General features: G+C 40.9%; 1 non-coding gene across 1 annotated transcript; it reads left to right on the top strand.

Moving 5' to 3' along the window:
* Window positions 1-673: 673 nt before the first annotated feature.
* LOC127116647 (small nucleolar RNA R71) lies at window positions 674-780 on the top strand. Its single transcript, XR_007801455.1, has one exon. It is a non-coding gene; the product is annotated as a small nucleolar RNA R71 (small nucleolar RNA).
* The last annotated feature ends 15,154 nt before the right edge of the window (window positions 781-15,934 follow it).

Here is a 15,934-nt window from a genome sequence, read left to right on the forward strand (position 1 = left end):
AATTCTTGACCTAAGTGCATAAGCAATCTTACCTACTTGATTCTCCAAGTTTTTAATGTTCACTCCTTGAGCTTGATACTGATTTTTGGTCTCTTAAGTGAAGGGTTTCATCATTTTTTCTAGTTGCTTGTTCCCTTGATTAGCCATAATATTGTCTGGTGTAGAAATATAATGTGGAACTTGAGCTGCTTAGGGTTTAAGTTGGTTTTGATTGTTTCTCCATGAAAAATTTGGATGATTACGCCAACCAGGGTTGCATGTGTTGATATATGGGTTGTTATACTTGTTGTTACCAACATAGTTAACATAAATAAGATTTATAGAACAATATTCAAACAAGTGATCACATCCACAATAAGCACATACAACCTCTGATGTGTAATCACTACTTTGAAAGGTTAAATTGCTAGCACGTCAGGACTCATCATCATGGTTTTCATCATTTGGTGAATATAAGCCACCTAAGCAGCTATGATTGTAATTTCAGTGACATCGTGAACACTAGCTGGATTTTTCTGGGTATTAGTATGTGTTGTTTGTAATGCTTTCAATCAACTTGTATCCATCTTCATATGATTTGGAAAACAATGCTCTACCACTAGAGGCATATACCATATTTCTTGATGAGGGAACCAATCCATTGTAGAATGTTTTGAGTTGGATGCATATTGGTTTTCCATGATGTGGATATTGTCTAAGCAACTCCTTAAATCTCTCCTAAGAATAAAATAAAGATTCATAATCTCTTTGTCTAAATGAAGTTATCTTATTCCTCATCTTAGCATTCTTGATAGGGGGAAGTTTTTAGCCAAAAAAATATCATCTAGGGCATTCCATGTGACTATAAAATTGGGCTCCAAATAATTTAGCCAGCTCTTGGCTCTACACCTTAGAGAGTACATGAATAATCTCAATCAAAAGGTGTCATCAGTAATGCTAGGAATCTTGAAGTTAATAGCCACTTCCAGAAATTGTCTCAAATGCAAGTGTGGATCTTCATTTGCAACGCCTGAGTATTGACCAATGGCTTGCAACAATTGAAACAACATTGGTTTAAACTCAAACTGGGCTACAATGATCTCTGGACAAATAATATCATTGTTCATAGAATTAGGATCAAAGACTGCATATTCCATGATGTTCCTTGCTCTATCATTGTCAATACCAATGATATCTTTATCTGCCATGACAATATTTGCCTGAACTAGTTCATCCTCTAGATCAAACAAAAGAAAAGGAGGACGATTTCCTGGTAAATTTCCAGTAATTTGGAATCTCCAAAGCAATCCGAACATTCTCTTAGGTTCAGGGTCTCCTCTGTAGATTGGGTTTAGCAACATGCGCATGCAATACATGTATGTTTTAAAATTATCAAGTGATAAAAATAAGGATATCGAACCCAACGGGAGTGGAAAGTAAATTAGGGTGATATTTGCAAGAAATAATCTTTTACTAAATTCGCATAAGCAAGAGAAAAATTATATATGATTGTAACATGTTCAGTAGAATAGTAAACAAATATAGAACAATGTTGAAAATGGTGGTTTGAATTCGAAAATGGAGAGTATATTGGGCTATGATTCATTAATATAACATAGTCACTTATGTGTACATGATGAGTTGTGTCATGCCAAGAAATGTCAGAATATGATCTAAAGGTGTATCTCTACAACATCAAAAGCACATGCATTTTAGGGCAAGGGAAAAAATATCTAAGCCTACCTTGTAACCCTAAAACATGTCTATTTTTACTCTGAAAATCCTTTAAGCTTGTAGCTACTTATCTCTAAGAAGTTGTTCTAGTGAGTATCTTTATCCTACTATTTTAAACCATTTTTATCATGAAATCTGCTTGTTGTTGGATCTCTCACAACAACAAGCTTTTATCTTTTTCCAAGTTGATCAATCAAAGAAACATATTTATAGCATATTAACACATGATAAAACAAAGAGTTAACAACACATCATTTAACATAAAAACTACATTATATCAACTTTTCATTCTCAACAAACAAAGGTTTACCTCATAATGAGCTAAGTACAACCTACAATGTTGGTCCTTAAGCTAATCATTCTTAAACATAAAGTGAAATAGGAATAACAATATAAGAACAATATCTCGTCTTCTTGCAATGGATAATCAACAAAAGATAACTTCTGTCGCGCCAGGATTCAGCAGTAAGCACTGGAAATGGTGAGAAGAAAAAAACTTCACTTTCACTTAACTCTTTTCCTCACTGGTTTCTTCTATGTGAATGTTTCTAACAAATTCTTAACTTTATCTTCATTCTTCAAGAGTTTCTTTTATAGGTGCTTCAACTAGGGTTTTCCATTTGTCTTGGATCATTTGATTGAGAATAAATGAAATCAGGCCCAAGATAAAATCAACAAAGTTCCCTCATTTTTCTATGATTCATATAACCTGGAAATCATGTACAAACAGTGGTGGATGACAAGGTGTAGTATGGCAGACTATTGGTACAGAAATGCAGGTTGCGCTTGTCCTTTTTGTTACATAGTGCGCATAGTGGGTGTACCACGCACTATCTTTTATCTTCTAGCACCTTTGATCTTATCCTTTAACAATGATTCTTATTCCAATGCAGATTGTTGCCAAGTATACCCTAGGAATGCAATTGTTGTTTCTCTTATTCTCTCAGCCGCTTCTAGCCTTATGCTTCTCTTTGGGTCTGTCACATGCAGTCTTGCCTGACCTCATCAGAACTAACCATTCAAAAAGAAAGAAACCGATAAAAACTATAAAAGAGAGCACTTATTGTGCTCTTAACAAATTACTTTTAAAAAAACAAAATTCATTAAATTTAACTACTGAATGATAAATAAAATAGAAATATCTAAATATTAGGAATTGTAATATCTCACATAATATGGGTTATTAGGTAGAGTGCCACCCATACATAGGTGTAGTTTCACTGAACTAGGTTATCAATGCCTTATGTTATTTTACTGCTTTATGTACTATTTTATTATTGTCATACTACTTTCATTCTGGTTCAAGAAGTTGGACAAGTTGTCACAACATCTAAACCAACATTTGTCCTGTGTGGAACAGAATTTCAGTTTTACCTGTGTTTAGCTTGATATCTTACACAAACACCTATAGAGAAAGTAATTTTAGGTCTGCTTGCCAATCATGTTTATGTAAAAACTTTGATCTACACCAACACCCTTTTCATATCTGGTTACTTTAACATGTGTTGCAGCATGAGTTCTCTTATGACTTTAACTTTTAAGCCCAAACCTATTCACTATAATCTTAGCATACTTTCTTTAAGATACAAATTTTTTATCTTCCATTTGCTTTACATGAAGACCAAGAAAGTAAGTAAGTTCTCCTACAAGACTCGTTTCAAATTCATACTTCGTTTGTTGAACAAAACATTCCTCCATCTGGTCTGACATCCCACAGAAGACTATGTCATCATCATACATCTTGGATATCACGAGCTTTCCTCCATCATTCTTCACAAATAGATTTTTATCTTTTCCACCTCTTTTGTATCCATTGTTGACTAGAAACTCAGTTAATCTTTCATAAATAATTCCTCATTAAGATAGCCATTCGGGAAGGCACTTTTAACATCCATTTTAAATAATCTGAATTTAAACATGCATGAAATTCCAAGTAACAATCTAATGGACTCAAGTCTAGCAACTATAGTAAAAGTCTCATCAAAATCAACTCCTTCTATTTTAGTGTACCCTTGGGCAACTAACCTTGCCTTATTCCTTGTAACATTACCATGTTCATCACATTTGTTCTTGTAAATACATTTGGTACTAGTGACATTCACATCTTCAGGTCTTGGAACTAATTCTCGTACATTATTCATTTTGAATAGACATAGTTCTTCTTGCATAACATTTATCGAGAATTCATCAGTCAATGTTTCCTTAATAATCTTGGGTTCCATCTTGGAAAGGAAGTAAGAGTTAGAAATCATATCTTTGGATTTAGTGATGACTCCATCATTCAGATTTCCTATGACATTTTCTATGGGATGATTCTTCTGAATTCTGATTGGTGGTCCCTTGTTGACTTGAAGATTTTTAGAATTTATGGTTTCAGACTCAATATCGGACCCCATGTGATGGACATCTACTGGGACATCAGTCTGTTGAGGAGATACATCATCTTCATCTTCATATTCTTGCTTATCTTTAGGAGTATCATCAATTACAAAATTTATAGACTCCATCATTATCTTGGTATGTTGGTTATATACTCTGTAAGTTATAATATTGGTGGAATAACCTTGAAATATCCCTTCATCACTCTTTGGATCCATCTTTCTTCTTTACTCATGATCTGCTAAGATGTAGCAATTGCTACGAAAGACATGAAAGTATTTAACATTGGGTTTTCATCCTTTCCAAAGCTCATACTATATTTCTTTAGTTCCTTAAGGTCACACGGTTATGAATGTGACATGTTGTGTTCATGGTTACAGCCCAAAATTAGTAAGGTAGGTTCTTGGCATGCAACATAACTCTAGTTGACTCTTGCATGGTCCAATTTTTCCTCTCAACCATTCCATTATGTTAAGGTGTGATATGTGTAGAGAATTCATGACCAATTCCTTTAGAGGAACACAACTCAAAGAATTTTAACAAACTCTTTTCCATGGTCACTTATTATCCTCACTATTCCACTCTCATTTTCTCTTTGGAGTTGTTGACATAGCTTTTTGAAAACATCAAAAGTTTCATATTTTTCTTTAATAAATAACTTAATATCCTTTTTTGGTCTCATATGTTTACCTTGAGGTTCATTTTGGGTCCTTAACTTAAAAAAATGTTCATAATTAGGGATGAAAACTTGACCCATCCCCATAGGGTACCTGCAAAAATTACCCACAACGGATAGGGTAAAAACCCGCAAAATGGATACGGGCATGGGCACGCCCAATTACCCATTAAAATATGCAAATATGGGCACGGGTAGGGGTACCTTAGTATCCACCCCGCCCCATACCCGCACTATATATATATTTATATATTTATATATTTTTTATATTTATCATTATAAACACATGTACGTTTATCAGTTTTATTAAATACATATGTATTAAACTTGTACGCGTTTTAATGTAAGTGTTTGTTTATTTGTTATCTCAATAATAATATCCTTGAATTATTTTTAATATTGTCAAAAACTTAAAATGATATGATAAATTATAATTGATCGATAATATTTTATCAAAAATGGGGGTAAACGGGTACGGGTATAGGTACTTAGCTACCCATAGGATACATGCATGCATACAAGTGTAGGTGCTCACGCGGGTATGGGCTCGGGTACGAGGATTTTTTCAAACTGTGGGTAATGGGGACGGGTACTATAACACCCTGCCCAAACCCTATCCATTGTCATCCTTATTCATAATGATCCTGTAAATCTTCAAAACATATCATGTTAGTCCTTTTTATCTAATTAGCGACTGTCTCAACCTGAAAAATACAGTGCGCGAAAAAAACAACCGGCGAAAGAAAAAGACAGAAGAGTCGCCACCGTGCGTTATTCATCCCAAAGGAGGGAAAGGAAACGCTCGAAGTAAACCTGAAAAAGGAAAGGACAAGACGGGGTCTCGCAACCAAATCTTGGGTTCGGGAGTCGATTATGCGAAGGGAAGGTATTAGCACCCTACGCATCCGTAGTACTCTACGGGATCCACTTTTGTGGTTTTTGTCTAAAGGGTGTGGGTTTACCTAATGTGTTTATTTACTAAAAAAAGGTTAAGATAAATGACTCGCGCGAATGTCGCATCCACTGCATACGTATCTCATCTGAATATGAGAATCAGAGTCTTCGTAGCTCGGCTGACCTATGGGTTGGGGGATGTGTGCTCGCTAAGACATCGCGTCTTATGCCTACGTATCTCATCTGGAATGAGAATCAGAGCAAGCCGTAGTTCGGCTAACTATGGGGTTATGGAGTGGGTTTTGGATGAACGACGTTACTACGCAATCTACCGGATGCTCGACCTTTGGAGACTTACTCACCCGTAGTAGAAGGAGTAAACGTGTGTTATGGAGAAGAAAAATCAATGAAGGGTTTGTTTGCATTGTAGGAACGCGCATGCAAAAGGGTAATGAGGATAAGACCTCATAGCTCTTAACCCTGGACAAAGGAACCTGCATAAAGTAAACACAAAAACATTGCCTCCTATCGAGGTCTTCCAGCTAGGAAAGCAGTAAAATGCGGGAAAAATGTAAAAGTACCACGCGGATAAAGATCCGAAGTAACAGCAATTAGAGGAATGGGAAACCCTGAGATCCTTCCAAGCTAACATCATCAAAGAAAGTGGGTCAGTACAGGTAATCAGAATGAACCTCCAGGGGGTATCCCACAAATAAAGTGGAAAACCACGCAAGTTATCCCTGCAAACGTCATGTGAGCCCTCACAAAAACTCAACAAACAGATTAGAGACAAAAAAATAGGGTAATCAAAGGTTGCCCCCAAATCAAAATGTAACCACATGAATCATGCCATTAAAATTCACAAAAAAGACATGCATCAAAAGGGTATCAAATTCACCCATAATACCTCATACATTTAGAGCATTCAAATTAAAGGCATAAAGATGATGGATATAGGGCAAACCTAATTGGAGAGCTTGATTGAAATTGAGTTGCACCCGTGAGGTTTACAAAACAATCTTTAGGGTTTATGTGAGGCAGAGGTGATTCTGTGCAGTTGAGTTCCCTTCAGGGTTTGGAGGATGCTCTGAGTTCTCTGTCAGGTTTCTCTCCAGGTTTTGTCCAGGGTTTTGTTTCAAGGAAACCCCAGAGTATTTTGCTTCTCTTCCTTCTTCTATCTCTTCTGTGTGACTCCAAGTGTGTTTTCCTCTACTGAAACTTTAGTATTTATAGACTGATTTTCGTGGGTAGTGGGCTCAAATGAGGGAGACCCAAGTCCAAAAAAATTTGTTATATTTTATTTATTTATTTAATTTATTTTATTTATTTATTTATTTTTAACTCTTTTTTTTCGTTTTTTTTTTTTTTTTTTTTTTTTTTTTCGTTTTTTTTTTTTCGTTTTTTTTTCCAGGAAAAATGAAGGGTAAATTTTGGGGTATTACAGCTGCCCCTATTCAATCAACTGGAGACCCGGAAATAAGATGGCAGCTGCTTACTTTCGAGGTATCAAGGGATTGAATACAATAAAAGCCCAAAAATTTGCACTGAAGTGAAGTGAAGTGACAATGCCTATCAGAATCGGCAAAGAGGTGGCCTTGAAAGAAGAATCCGTCTGGTACGGTGAGAGTCAGTCTGAATATCGAAAAAGAATGTTAAACTGGATACCAAAATAAATGGTAACACAGAAATAACCATGGCCTGAATGCCGCTCATCAGTCTGAATACTGGAAATGACTTCGATCTGAACATCGGAAAATTGGCCTGAATGCCACAAGTCGCATCGACCTGAACGTCGGAAATTTCTTCGATCTGAACATCGGAAAGACTTGGCCTGAATGCCACTTCGATCTGAATATCGGGAAAACTGGCCTGAATGCCACTTCGATCTGAATATCGGAACACTGGCCTGAATGCCACTTCGATCTGAATATCGGAACACTGGCCTGAATGCCACAAGTCGCATCGACCTGACCGTCGGAAACTTCTTCGAACATCGGAACACTGGCCTGAATGCCACTTCGGTCTGGATACCGGAAAACTGGCCTGAATGCCACTTCGGTTTGGATATCGGAACACTGGCCTGAATGCCACTTCGGTCTGGATACCGGAAAACTGGCCTGAATGCCACTTCGGTCTGGATACCGGAAAACTGGCCTGAATGCCACTTCGGTCTGGATACCGGAAAACTGGCCTGAATGCCAAAAGTTGCATCGACCTGAACGTCGGAAACTTCTTCGATCTGGACATCGGAAAACTTCATGCCTGTCAGCATTGGCAGAAATAGGAAATGATAATAGAGGCGGCACATGGGCCAATGACACTTGCTGGGGATAACCAAGGTGGGTCGTGAACAATCTTCAGTCTGAATACTGGAAACAACTTCTAGCTTATCACTTGGGATACCGAGAATGTTTTATGCTTACATGCGTATGTTTGAATCTTTCAATGGCGTAATGCTCCATGAAAATGGAAATGCTACGCGATTTGGGAGGATGCAATGCAATATGATTCTACATGCAGGGATGCGAAATGCTGGGTAGAATGCCAAGCTGAGGCAAGGGGATCTACTGGGGAAATGATCACCATCTTCTGGACCCTGGCAAGGCTGCTGGAGATGCACAGCGCAAAGAATTATGTGGGGAAATGACCCGCCACACGGTGTTCTAGCAATGACGAAATACCGAGATTCTGACTGGGGAGAGAACGACATTGAACACCTGCTGTTGGGGAAAGCGATAGTGGTTCTGGCAACCACGATTTGCGAGAGATGACTCAGCAAGGGAAGCAAACACTGATACGGTACCGAGGTTCTGCTTCAAGGAAAGAAACCATGGATCTGGAATTGGGATTATCGATCTGGCCTCGAACTCTAAGGAGCAACCACTTCTGCTGGGAAGATACAGTCTGGCACTGTCAACTCCGCTGGGGATATATAGTCTGGCACTGTCAACTCTACTGGGGAGTGTATGTCCTGAAACAAACGCTTGGGGAAGTACGGTGGTGAGAAACTGTTGGGGATTGAAGAATCCAACGCTCTGATCAGCTCTGCAGGGATAAGACACCGGATTCGTCTGTTGGCGACTTTACTGGGGAAGATATTCACGATCATCTGCAAGGGATTTTAAGGAAATGCCCCGAGGGTATCTGTTCTGAATAGACGATCCAAAACACTTAAAATTTACAGCAATTTTAAATGTTTATTGAGCATGTACCTGTAAAGCCCTTATGTGTCATGATGCAATGTTTATCAAAAATTCAGACGTCATTTTTGCAAACAAAACAGTAAAATGAAAACAGAGATATACTGAATAACATGATTTTATTGATTGAATGGCCTCTGAATAGGCATTTACATCAGGAAGCAATTCCTGGAAAGAGGTAATCGCACAAAAGATAAAAACAGAAATTAATCTAATGGCAATGTGAAATGGATTTCTATTGGGTTCCAATTCTGTTATGACTTGCCCGTCTTCAAGATCCTCCAGACGATCAGCCTTCTGAAAAGGTGATTGGACTGTTTCCTACCTTTCGAAAATTTCCAGTCATCGACATGAGATGAGATTCAGAACTAACTCAGAACGCAGTCATTCGCTTAATCCCTAACTTTTGCTTGGATCGTCCTTTTCGGGTTTTCAATCCACCGGGATACCCATTTTTCCCTAAGTTGCCTTTTCAGGTTTTCAACTTACCGGGTGTACGATCTTTTCATTTTTAATCCCTAATTTTTGCCCGAACCTTTTCATTTTCTTGGTTCGTCGGGATGCCCATTTTTGCTTGGACTATTCTTTTTACTGTCCAGCGGGTCTATTTTATGCGAAGTATTTTTTAACTGCGTCTGAGTTCACAGGGGAAGTGAAGTTTTCACCATCCATAGTTGCAAGCATTAAGTCCCCACCATCAAAAACCTTGGTGACAATATACGGTCCATCATAGTTAGGAGTCCACTTGCCCCTGTGATATGTCTGAGGAGGAAGGATCCTTTTCAACACTAAATCTCCGACTTGGAAACAACGAGGACGCACTTTCTGATTAAAGGCTCTCTTCATCCGACTCTGATACAACTGCCCGTGACAAATGGCTGCCATTCGCTTCTCTTTTTTAAGACTCAACTCATTGAACCTTGTCAGAATCCATTCGGCTTCGTCTAACTTGACATCCAACAAGACTCTTAGAGAAGGAATCTCCACTTCAACAGGTAGGACTGCTTCCATACCATACACCAGGGAGTAAGTGGTTGCCCCGGTCGATGTACGTACTGAAGTACGGTACCCATGCAAGGCGAAGGGTAGCATCTCATGCCAATCTCTGTACGTGACGACCATCTTCTGCACAATCTTCTTTATGTTCTTCTTTGCCACCTCAACAGCGCCGTTCATCTTAGGGCGGTAAGGGGAAGAATTGTGATGCTGAATGTTGAAGTTCTGACACAACTCCTTCATCATTTTGTTGTTGAGATTAGAACCATTATCAGTAATGATTCTTTCGGGAATCCCATAACAACAAATGATTTCTTTCTTGATGAAACGGGCAACCACATGTCTGGTGACATTCGCGAACGACGCTGCTTCGACCCACTTGGTGAAATAGTCGATGGCAACAAGGATGAAGCGATGCCCATAGCAGTCGGCTCAATCTTTCCAATCATGTCAATGCCCCACATAGCAAACGGCCACGGCGAAGACATCACATTCAGAGGATTCGGCGGTACATGCACCTTATCAGCATAAATCTGGCATTTATGACACTTCCGAGCATACTTGAAACAATCTAATTCCATGGTCATCCAATAATAACCCGCTCTCAACAATTTCTTAGCCATTGCATGTCCGCCGGCATGAGTACCGAAGGAACCTTCATGAACTTCCTGCATTAACATGTTCGCCTCGTGTCTGTCCACGCATATGAGCAAAACCATGTCGAAGTTCCTCTTATACAGCACATCGTCTTTGTTCAAGAAGAAACTGCCTGCCAATCTTCTCAAAGTCTTTCTGTCATTGTTGGATGCCCCTGCAGGGTACTCTTGATTCTTCAGAAAACACTTGATATCATGATACCAGGGCTTGTCATCGACTACCAGTTCAGCAGCAAACACATACGCGGCCCTGTCAAGGCGCATCACATCGATCCTGGGAGCATGGTTCCAACGAATTACCTTGATCATGGAGGATAGAGTAGCAAGTGCGTCTGCCATCTGGTTCTCATCACGAGGTATATGATACAATTTTACTGTTGTGAAGAAAGTCAACAGTCTTCTCGTGTAGTCTCTGTAGGGGACCAGAGTGGGCTGGAGAGTATTCCAATCACCATTCACTTGATTGATCACCAGAGCCGAATCTCCGAAGATGTCCAAAGTCTTGATTCTCAAATCAATGGCTTGCTCAATACCCAAGATACAGGCCTCGTACTCTACTTCATTATTTGTGCACTCAAAAGTCAAACGAGCGGTGAAAGGTATGTGGGCACCTTTCGGAGTTGTAATGACAGCACCAATTCCACTTCCTCTAGCATTGACAGCCCCATCAAACAACAAAGTCCACTTTTCGTTTGGATCAGGTCCCTCCTCAACAACTGGCTCTTCACAGTCTTTCATCTTGAGGAACATGATGTCTTCATCAGGGAATTCAAACTTCATCAGCTCATAATCATCAATCGGCTGCTCGGCAAGGTAGTCTGACAGAATACTACCTTTAATGGCCTTCTGTGACGTGTACTGAATATCATACTCTGTTAAAATCATTTGCCAACGAGCGACCCTTCCGGTGAGAGCTGGCTTCTCGAATATGTATTTCACTGGATCCATCTTAGAAATCAACAAGGTAGTATGGTTCAACATATACTGCCTCAGTCGGCGAGCAGCCCAGGCCAAAGCACAACAAGTTTTCTCAAGCTGCGAATATTTGACTTCACAGTCGGTAAACTTTTTGCTAAGGTAGTATATGACATGCTCCTTTCGACCAGACTCGTCATGCTGTCCCAATACACACCCCATCGAGTTCTCAGTCACTGATAGGTACATTATCAGAGGTCTCCCAGGAACTTGAGGTATAAGGATCGGAGGTTTCTGTAGATACTCTTTTATCTTCTCGAAAGCCCTTTGACAATCTTCATTCCACCTGATAGCCTGATCTTTCTTCAGCAATTTGAAAATTGGCTCACACGTGGTTGTTAGGTGAGAGATGAACCTTGCAATGTAGTTCAACCTCCCTAAGAAACTACGGACTTGTTTCTCTGTTCTTGGCTCAGGCATTTCCTGTATCGCTTTCACTTTGTCGGGATCCACCTCAATCCCTTTTCCGCTAACAATAAAACCCAACAATTTTCCCGATCTCACCCCGAAAGTGCACTTGTTCGGATTAAGTCTCAGTTTGAATTTCCTCAAACGCTCAAACAGTTTCTGCAAATTCACCAAATGTTCTTCTTCTGTCTGAGATTTGGCAATCATATCGTCCACATAAACCTCGATTTCATGATGAATCATATCATGGAACAGAGTCACCATAGCTCGTTGATATGTTGCTCCAGCATTTTTCAGACCAAACGGCATCACCTTGTAGCAGAAGGTGCCCCATGGGGTTATGAAAGTTGTCTTTTCCATGTCTTCTGGTGCCATCTTGATTTGGTTATAGCCAGAAAAGCCATCCATGAAGGAGAATACCGAGAACTGAGCTGTATTATCCACCAAAACATCGATGTGAGGTAATGGGAAATCATCTTTAGGGCTAGCTCTGTTCAGATCCCGGTAGTCGACACACATTCGTACCTTTCCATCCTTCTTAGGTACTGGGACGATGTTTGCAACCCATGGCGGATAATTGGTGACTGCTAGAAACCCTGCATCCAACTGCTTTTGCACTTCTTCCTTTATCTTGACAGCCATCTCTGGTCTTGTTCTTCTGAGCTTCTGCTTGACCGGAGGACAACCTTCTTTGAGAGGCAAGCGATGTACCACGATGTTTGTGTCCAGCCCGGGCATGTCCTGATAAGACCAGGCGAAGATGTCAACATATTCTTGTAGCAATTCAATCAGCCCTTTCTTCACATTGTCTTCTAAAGCAGCCCCTATCTTGATTTCTCTCTTGGCGTCCTCGGTGCCGAGATTAATCACTTCAACAGACTCTTGATGCGGTTGAATGACCCTTTCTTCCTGTTTTAAGAACCTGGTAAGCTCTTCAGGGAGTTCACAGTCTTCATCACCCTCTTCTTCAGCTTGAAAGATTGGATTTTCAAAGTCGAGGCGAGCCATAGCAGAACCGTTATCAATAGGATCCGGTGACGTGCATCTGCATGAGTGATGGTATGTGCTTATGAGTGTGAACAAGAAGTGAAAACTAAACAAAACATTGCCATTTTTTTTATTTTGAAAAACTGCAAAAATAGAAAGACAGGGAACGAAATATTTGAATGCAAAAATACGTCCTTTATTTATGATAAAAATGCAAGTGTCACATAGACGGGCCCTACAATGAGTCATTACGCCCTGGGCGGAACGTAAGACTTGGATATGCATGAATAAACAAAGAAAATTACTCTTCAAGAAGAGTGACTTGGATAATCTCTTCAGAAGACCAATTGTTGATGACTTCACCCGGGATCCTCGGACGCACCCAGTTGTCAATGTCACAATCATTATCCCCATCTTCTTCATTGACTGCAGAGACTTGACCATACTGAATGATGCCAGCACTGGAGAAAGTGATCGGCCCCTGAAGTGTTGTAGAAGTCAAAACTGGCTGATACCCAATCCCGAACTTATCTTCTTTCATTGGTAATTCCAACAGACGCCCCCAACCGGGAGCAACACCTGAATCCACCACGGCCCGTGCCTGCTTAAAGGATGAGATAGAGGCACCCGCTTTAACCTCTTCCACCGGAGTTGCATCCTTGATTTGAACTGACTCAAAAGCCTGACACAGAGTCTCATGAATTTCACCTTCTACTTCTACATACTTGAATGTAGACAGGTTACTGACCAGGATGTCCTCCTCACCACAGACGGTGATAATCCGTCCATTGACCGGAAACTTAATCTTCTGATGTAGAGTTGAAGAGACTGCCCCAGCATTATGGATCCAAGGAAGACCCAACAGGCAACTGTAGGAAGGACTGATATCCATCACGTAGAAGACAGTGTTGAAGGTTTGTGATCCAATCAGAATTGGCAATTCTACCTCTCCAAACACCGATCTCTTAGAACCATCGAAGGCTCTCACAGTAAGATCTGAAGGTTTCAAGACCAAACCCTCTACTTCTAACTTCGACAGGGCTCTCTTGGGTAGCACATTGAGAGAGGAACATGTATCCACCAGAACATGCGATAGCACGGTGTCTCTGCATTCCATCGAGATGTGCAGAGCCTTGTTATGATTGCGTCCGGCTGGTGTCAAGTCAGAATCGGTAAAACCCAACCCGTTGCCTGCATGCACATTGGCGACGATCCCTTCTAGTTGGTTTACCGAGATTTCTTGAGGTACATATGCAGCATTAAGAACCTTCAGAAGTTCCTCCCTGTGTGCCTCCGAACACAACAGGAGTGAGAGAATGGATATCTTGGACGGAGTCTGAATCAACTGATCGACTACCTTGTAGTCGCTTTTCTTTATGATTCTTAGAAGCTCGTCCACATCCTTTGCAAAAGTGGGCTCAGAACCATCCTGGGATGCAGAGGTACCCTCATTCATGACTTGCTTGCCTTTGGTTTTCGCCACAGCATCAGCATTATCAGCTTGGGTAACCGGTGGTGAGAACAATCTACCACTCCTGGTGAATCGGCCGATTCCACCGACATTATCCACTGCGGGACCGTCAAGTTCAGGCTTCTGACCCTCTTCTACTTTCAGTGGTCGTTCCACCTTATGATCGTGCGTATACACACTCCCCCCGTAATGCCACGGAATGGCCCTTTCACTGGTGAAAGGTAAAGGACCAGGGGTTGTGATGGTCATAGTAGATCGTCGCACTGGTGGCACGGGTTGCGCTTCTGGCACACTGATCTGATTAGTTGGGTAGAAAATAGTGATAGTAGCAATATCACAGTCGTACTCGGAAATCTCATTCATTAAAATGCAAGCATCCGAAACATCGGGATCAAGTTCAATTACATCAGGATCATCCACATTGGAAAAAATAAATACATCATCATGGATTACAGAATCAGTAGGAACAACATCTGCGAATTCATCAGTAGCATCTTCAAACCCTTCTTCCTCAACCCCTTCCACAAACTCTTGGACAGACAAATCTTCAACCTGGAGGATACCTTTGTCGAGCAAGGCCTGGATACCCTACTATAGCTTCAAACAACCTCCACTCTGAGTGGCACAATCCAAACAACCCTTCCCACAACCGGGGAAAACATCGGCCTTCAGCAAGCATCCTTTGATATCCAATAATGGAGTCTTCAACTTCAACACATCCTTAATGGACTTGGCTTTTCCCTCTATCATGTTAACGTTCGCACCACCATGCTGGGGCATGGGATTGTTAACGACATTCGGAGCCGGTGCAAGGTCGATGGCCTTTGAATCTATGAGGTCTTGAACTACGTGCTTAAAAGCTTTGCAGTTCTCAATATTGTGGCCAGGTGCCCCAGAGTGGAAGCTACACCTAGCGTTGGCGTCGTAACCCACCGGAAGTCTACCAATAGGAGGAGCCAGAGTGCGCAGTTGCACAAGTTGTAGTTGTTGAAGACTAGAAAGCAACTGAGCGTACGACATTGGAAGGGTGTCGAAACGCCGGTCCATCATCCTTCGCCTCTGTTGATAAGCGGGTCTGTTACCCGGTTGTTGCTGCTGTTGATACTGAGCTGGTTGACGTTGTGATTGTTGTTGTTGTAGTGGCGCTGCAGCTGGAATGGTCACAGCCGTAACATACGGTTGCTGATGATGGTTCTGAAAGTTATTTCTCCGGTTATCCCTGTTCTGATAAGAAAATATGGCACTTGCATCCCCTTCTCTCCTCTACTGTCCCTGAATGAACGGCTTCTTCACCCCTGATGAGGATCCACCTCCACTCTGGGTCTTGTATGTCCTCAGGTAATTCTCCACCCTTTCTCCAGTAGAGACCACATCAGCAAAGTTGGAAGCATTACACCCCACCAGACGCTCCAGATAAGGTCCAGGCAGCGTATTCATGAACATGTTAGCCATTTCCTTTTCCAACATAGGAGGCTGAACACGGGAAGCTGTATCCCTCCAGCGTTGAGCGTATTCCCTGAAGCACTCATTGCTTTTAAGAGACAGATTCTGAAGTTGAGTTTTATCCGGAGCCATGTCT

The sequence above is a fragment of the Lathyrus oleraceus genome, chromosome 1, assembly GCF_024323335.1.
Source record: "Lathyrus oleraceus cultivar Zhongwan6 chromosome 1, CAAS_Psat_ZW6_1.0, whole genome shotgun sequence".
NCBI lineage: Eukaryota > Viridiplantae > Streptophyta > Magnoliopsida > Fabales > Fabaceae > Lathyrus > Lathyrus oleraceus.